Source organism: Musa acuminata, chromosome BXJ1-8 (genome assembly GCF_036884655.1).
Source record: "Musa acuminata AAA Group cultivar baxijiao chromosome BXJ1-8, Cavendish_Baxijiao_AAA, whole genome shotgun sequence".
In the NCBI taxonomy this organism is placed as follows: domain Eukaryota; kingdom Viridiplantae; phylum Streptophyta; class Magnoliopsida; order Zingiberales; family Musaceae; genus Musa; species Musa acuminata.
The window spans coordinates 32,333,903-32,341,743 of NC_088334.1; positions in this window are offsets into that span (position 1 = coordinate 32,333,903).

Genomic DNA, 7,841 nt, shown 5'->3' on the forward strand with positions numbered 1-7,841 from the left:
CATACGCCAAGCAAACAAAGGTAGGGGAACTTGGTTTTATTCTTAGAATTCATATTGGCTCTTATATTCTTGTAGGGGGCAGATTTATTAAAGGCAAAGAGGGTCGAGCTTATCGCTTTTATGGAGGGATTAATTATTGCTAAATAGGAATACATCTCAAATCATTATAGAATTGGTCTCTCGTAATATCCATATTTTAGATAAATGAACTATCCGTTTAATCTCATATTTTGATGATGAAATCAATTGATAAGTGTTTATGATTTGAACTGCGTTTTTAGTGATGCAAGATGCTTCGATCAGAATGAGACAATTAAAGCAGGAAGAATCATGTTGGGTCGGTGGAATATGTCAGAAGATTGGACGTCGAGCTGGAGGATCGATCGATGTATCCACAGAAGGTATCGAGTCATGGATTCAGGTATCAGGCCAAGAAGAGCGAATATTACGCCAAGGATATCGGAGTTACGAAGTCAACTGGTCGATTGGACAATAGGCCGCAAGAGAGGATGATCTGTCGAAGAATCGGACGAAGCGTCGATGGACCTATGACATACCGAACAACATGATTCAAGCTTAGTAATAATTGTCTAAATAGAAATGTGTTTTTACATGTGCAGGATTAACTACGATAGTAAGACATGAAGCAAAATGAAGTCTCGAAGTCAAGGATGCGATTTTGTTGGGAGTTCGAGAGTTCGTCGAAAGTTTTGCAGGAACCAGCCGAGAAGTCCAGAAGCTTGCTGAAAGAAGCTCGTCAGAACTCGCCAAGAAGATCATCGTGAAGTCCAGGAGCTTGCCGGAAGTCCGTTGGAACATTGCCGGAAGATCGCTGGAAGCTCGCCGGAAGAAACCAAGACCTAGTGACTTGTTTAGCTTAAGTATGCGTTAGATTTCATAGTTAGCACGTAATTAGGAATGGATTTGGGCCAACCTAATTAGGGGCCAATTGGGATCAAGAGCACTAAGAGGGGGGGTGGGGGTGAATTAGTGCAGCGAAAAACTTACGAGGATTAAAGCTGCATTCGTACAATGAAATCGTTTTCGACGTAAAACCATTTTCAGAAACTTAACTTGAAAGCGAGTTCATAAAGGAGTGCAGCAAAAGTAATAAGGAAGTAAAGCATATGGAGGTTTGAAGTAAAGATAAAAAACAGAAAGTAAATGCAAACCGAGATTTAGAGTGGTTCGGTCAATCTTGACCTACATCCACTTTTGGCTTCCTCCTCCAATGAGATCACCGACGTCCACTAGAGGCCTTCCTTCAATAGGCGAAGGCCAACCACCCTTTTACAGTTTCACTCCTTTTGACGAGCTTAGGAGACAACCCTTATAGAATTTTCTCTCCTCTCTTAAAAGATCAAAACTTGGAAGAAAAGAGGGAGGAGAACTTCTAGCCTTTACAACATTTTAAGCTCTAAAAATCACAGAGTAAGATTTTCGGTGCCCTTTCATGCAAGAAAGGGTGGGGTTTATATAGGCCCCAAACTGGTTTGAATTTGGAGCTAAAAAATGTCATCTCCCGGATTTCCGGGGTCCTGGCGGTACTACCTCCAGACTGGGCAGTACGACCGCTTGACAGAGCTCGGAGACCGAGCTCTAACGGTGCCACCGCCTGATTGGGGCGGTTCCACCACCTGACTAGGGCGGTTCCACCACCCAATCTTGCTCGGAGACTGAGCCCAGGGAGTGCCACCGCCTAACTGGGGCGGTTCCACCGTCTAGTTTTCCTGGGAGACTAAGCTCCTGGGCGATGCCACCGCCGGCCAAGAAATCTGGGTCCGAATGGACTGATCCATTTGGCCTAATTTGGGTCTGTCAAGGGCCCAATTGCCCCCAAATTAAGTTAATGGGATCACCTCCCATTCCTAGCTTAATCTACATGCTAACTACGATATTTCTTAAGACATTTACTGCAACTTGCTCCGATGCATCAATCACTTCTTCCGGTGAGCTTCCGATGAACTTCCGGTGAACATCCGACGAACCCTCGGTGATGCCCGGCGGACTTCCGGCAAACTCCTGGACTTGTGACGATCCACTTAGCGAGTTTCGATGAGCTTCTTTGGCAAGCTCCTGGACTTCTCGGATTTGTTCCTACAGAACCTCCGACGACCGTTCGGACCTCCGTTGAACTCTCGAACCCTCAACGTGATCATGGTCTTGATTCCGGCATAACTCCTACTACATGTCTTACTTCCATCGTAGTTAATCCTGCACATGTAAAATAAACTTCGATCTAGACAATTAATACTAAGCATTAATCAAGTTGTCCGGCATGTCATTGGTCCCTCGACGTTTCGTCCGATTCTTCGGCGCTTCGTCTGATTCTTCGGCGCATCGTCCTCTCCTGTAGCCTATTGCCCAATCGGCCAGTTGACTCTGCAACTCCGATATCCTTGACACAATACCCGCTCTTCTTGGCCCGATGCCCGAGTCCATGGCTTGAAGCCTTCTGTTGATACGTCGACCGATCCATCGGCCCGACGTCCAATCTTCTGATATGTTCCTCCGGCACAACATGATTTTTTCTGCTTTAATTGTCTCATCCTGATCGAAGCATCCTGCATCACTCAAAACGTAGATTAAAACATAAACACATATCGAGTAGTTTCATCATCAAAATATGAGATTCAACAATCTCCCCATTTTTTATGATGACAACCACTTGATGACGGAGTTAACCTTAACTCCCGGAGTTTAAACAAACTCCCCCTATCAATATGTCATATTGATAGAAACTCTTGGATTCAAAAATCCAAGCAACATGTCATCATAAACTTGTGCATAACATGTCATGTCATCAACATACTTCTCCCCCTTTATCATCAACAAAAAGGAGAAGTACCACAATCAAGTGTTTGTTATATAAGTTCAACTCATTACATGAAAAACATAATATCCATTTTTACCATCATGCAAATTTGCTATCATTAAATGGTAAGATATCAACATGTAAAATTACGATGTAAGCTTTTGATATCGTAACGCAAACATTTCAAGTGTTTATCAATTGTAGCATTTCATCGCATGGCAAGATATCAATAAGTAAAATTGCGATACAAGTTCTTGATATCTTAACATGATGCAAGCATTTCAAGTGTTTAGCAATCATAGCATTTCATCACATGGCAAGATATCAGCAAGTAAAATTGCGATGCAAGTTCTTGATATCTTAACATGATACAAACATGGCATAATCATAGCGTCAATTTACCATATATTTCGATGCAAGCTTCTTTTGATATCTTAACATAATATGACACTTATAGCATCAATTCATATATTTCTCCCCCTTTGTCATCAACAAAAAGGAGAACGATATAAGCAAATTTTAGATATAAGTACGGTAATTATTCATGCCATAACTAGGTTTATATCATTTTTCAACAATGAGTGATAGGATACCAACTATACAAACATCTCAAGAAAACATAACATCATCTCAAGAAAATATAACATGGAGATAGCTTTCATTACTTTTTCCTTTTTATTTGTTGTTATCTTTTTGCATGAAGGATGAAAGCCATTTGTGAAGTTCAAATCGACAAGATATTAAAGCAGGCTTCATTTTTGCAAGGATTAAGATATATATGTGAATCAAATTATTGTATGTAAAAATATCTTCCTTTTATAAGAAGGAATCATCAAATCTATTTCTCGAAAAATATTTTTCACATGATAAGTCTATGAGAAATGCATTTGCTAGATGATTCCATATGTCAAAAATCAATGAAATAAATCAAACTCGATATGACATATATTTATTAGGTTCGGAAGAAAATAATGTATCGAGAAAATCCGATTGTTAGGATCAAGAAAATCCAAAAATGAAATTTAACACTTTCATGCATTCAAACAAGGTTTTGCTATAGATTTAATACAATCAACATGCTTATTATCATGGAAATTTTTGTATTCAAAACACATAATTTCCAACATGTAATGTAATTGTGTAAAATCATCATGGCAATTAAGTGATTTGATCATTGAATCAAGAAAGTCCGAAAAATAAGTTCATGTATTCGGACACATTTTTGAAGGATTAAAAGAGTAAGAATTTTCTCAAATTATAATATAACATACTTATTATGAAAACCGAGGCACAAGATTTTCAAAGTAAGCATGTTATAGAAATATTCAATTTCAATGTGAAATCCGACAATGAGTAACGTAAAGAGATTCAAGAAAAATCTATGAACGATGTTCAGTCTACATTAATATTCGTAGCTCTGCATATGTTCAACATATTGCATGAAAAACATAATATCAAGTTTTATCATTATGCAATTTGTAAGCTTGAAAATTTAGCAAATGCTACATCGTGCAAACTAGCAAAAAATTAGCAAGTGCTATATCACATTAGAATATACAAGCTATCAAGTTTTAGATATATAAGGTAGTAAGATAGCATGTTCTACTTCATACAAGCTAGTAACAATATTTTAGAACATGCAAGCTAGCGGTTTTAAGATGTTCAAAAAGCAACTCTTACTTCTTGAAATATGTAAGTTGCAAGCTAGTAAATTTTGCTTCCTTTGTAATTTTTGAGCTCGTAATTTTGCTTCTGTTTCAAAGTGCAAGTTTAACATGTTTAGCATCTTGAGACAAGCAAGATAGCACATTTTGCATTTTCTTGAGATTTCAAGCTAGTAATTATCGGTGATATTCAAGATATCAATTTCTTCTCTTTTGAGAAGTGTAATTTTTGCTTTCTTCTTGAATTGTGCAAGCTAGCTATCTCCCCCGTTGTCATTGTCAAAAAGAAGGGAAAAACTCTTTACATCAATTTCTAAATCATGACAAAGGTTAGTATCAATCTCATTTATGCATCATTATATTTTTAAATTAAAACATACACATTTTCAAAACGTTACATTTCATTTTTCATGTATGATATCGAAAAAATAAATCATTCATTATTATGAGCATATCATACATGATGCTTAAATATCAAAATTTTTAAGCATTTATCAAAATTTTGATTATGATACCAAACATTTATTGTTTAAAGCATTCATGATACACATTATATACAATTCACCACGTATATCATCATAATAAAAAGCATATGTATCATTCTGAATCATAAATATTTCAAATCATCATGGTATTAATTTGTCAAATCAACATTTCTTAGATATGCATGATACCAAAACATGATTTCAAATGTTTAACATATAACATGCATAAAAAGTTGAAAGGAGAAGGGAATAATTCAAAGATACAAAGATTTCAACCATCTTATAAACAAATAAAAGATCAAGTCATGAATCCAAAATTCCATGAATCAAAATAGTCAAAATGATCATCAAAGGTAATCTCATGTTATTCTAAGAAATCAATATCATGATTTTGATAAAACTTATTTCAAATTCAAGTCATTAAAATTATCTTACTTTCAAGAGATTCAAAAAGACAATATAATTTTATTGGTCTCTTAGTGAAAAATCGATAAGATAGAGAAAAATGATATTTTTTAAGAAAAATGCTTTCCTCCTTTTGTTTCAACTCATTGATTGATTTAATACATGCTTGTTCTTTTCTTTTATGCCAAATCCATGCATCATTCATTAACGCTGAAAAAGATCTTTCAAAAGATCATAAAGTTTGATAATCACAAAGATCATCATGCATCATTTCGAAAGAAAACTCATTAAGCAAGATCATTATGCATTATTTCAAATCAAACATGATTTCATTTATTTTCAAAATATTCATCATGATAGGACATACAAGACAAAGAAATTATTAAACATAAAGCATATTCATCAATCATGGCTTCATTAAGCATAAGGTATTTTCAACCAAAATCATTTTGTTATTTGTTGTAGTCATGCATTTTTCTTTTTAGGTGAATCTATCTTTTCATGCTTAGTTTTCCATAAAATAGCCGTGCATCATCATTAAGCATGATATTAAACTTCTTAATATTTTCATTAAGGCATCAAGCATGGTTTCAATCAAAATCGGAAATCATCAAGATACACATTTTTCTTCTAAAAAAAAACATACATGTGATCATTAGATTTAAATCTAATATTTTATTCTATTAACATAAAACATATAATTTTTTTAAAAAATAATTATTCTAAAAAAAAATGTATCACGGAAAACATCAAGTAATTTCGAAATAAATTAAGGGGTTATTGATTACCTCATCGTTGAATGTCGTTAAGGCGTAGTTTGCCACCTTGCCTTTCTTGATTTTCTCATCGTCTTCGGAGGAGCTCGATTTATCCCAGTTTGTGTTCTTCTTCTTGCGTTCAAAGCAAGTAGTTCTGTTCTTTTTGTTCTTAAATTTTTGTTTCTTTAATTTTTTAAATTTCTTAGTGAGTAGTTCTTGTTCACCATCACTTAAGCTTATGCTCGAGTGGTCTTCAAATGTTCTATGTCCCAAATCCTTCCTGTTCTTTGGAAGGTGGTTTTGTTCATCATGTGCATTGTGTACTATTTCATATATCATCAATGAACCGATAAGTTCTTAAAGTGAAAAAATATTTAAATCTTTTGTTTCTTGTATTGCCGTTACTTTTAATTCCCAAGCTTTAGAAAGTGATCGTAAAACTTTACTAACAAGTTCAAAATTCGAGAAACATTTGCTAAGAGCTTTTAAACCATTGACGATATCCGTAAAATGGGTGTACATGTCAACAATGGTTTCGCTCGGCTTCATTAAAAAAAGCTCGAAATTATGTATTAAAAAATTTACTTTAGAATCTTTTATACTACTTGTGCATTCGTGTGTGATTTCAAGAGTGCACCAAATATCGAAAGCCATTTCGCACATAGAAACCCGATTAAACTCGTTTTTGTCTAAGGCACAAAATAGAGCATTCATAGCTCTAGCATTTCAGAAAACGTCTTCTTCTCCAAATCATTCCAATGGTTCATTGGAAGAGAAGACATTTCAAATCCGTTTTCGACTATATGCTATAAATCAAGATTCAATGAAAGCAAGAAAACTCTCATTCGAGTTTTCTAATAAGTGTAGTCTATCCTATTGAAGAAGGGAAGACGAATGAGAGAGTGACCCTCTTGGTTGTCGAAAAGAACCATTTCTCTTAGGTGTTAATCCAAATAAGAAATAACGAGGCTCTGATACTAATTGTTAGAATTAAGAGCACTAAGAGAGGGGGGGGGGGTGAATTAGTGCAGCAAAAAACTTACGAGGATTAAAACTACGTTCGTACGATGAAATCGTTTTCGGAAACTTAACTTGAAAACGAGTTTGTAAAGGAGTGCAGCAAAAGTAATAAGAAAGTAAAGCATATGGAGGTTTGCAGTAAAGATAGAAAACAGAAAGTAAATGCAAATCTAGATTTAGAGTGGTTCGGTCAATCTTGACCTACATCCACTTTTGGCTTCCTCTTCTGATGAGGTCACCGACGTCCACTAGAGGCCTTCCTTCAATAAGCGAAGGCCAACCACCCTTTTACAATTTCACTCCTTTTGACGGGCTTAGGAGACAACCCTTACAGAATTTTCTCTCATCTCTTAAAAGATCAAAACTTGGAAGAAAAGAGAGAGGAGAACTTCTAGACTTTATAACACTTTTGAGCTCTAAAAATCATAGAGTAAGATTAGATTTTCGGTGCCCATTTATGCAGGAAAGGGTGGGGTTTATATAGGCCCCAAACTGGTTTGAATTTGGAGCTCAAAAATATCATCTCCTGGATTTTCGAGGTCTTAGCGGTACTACCTCCAGACTGGGCGGTACGACCGCCTGACAGAGCTCGGAGACCGAGCTCTGGCGGTGCCACCGCTTGACTGGGGCGGTTCCACCGCCCAGTCTTGCTCGGAGATAAAGCCCAGGCAGTGCCACAGCCTGACTGGGGCAG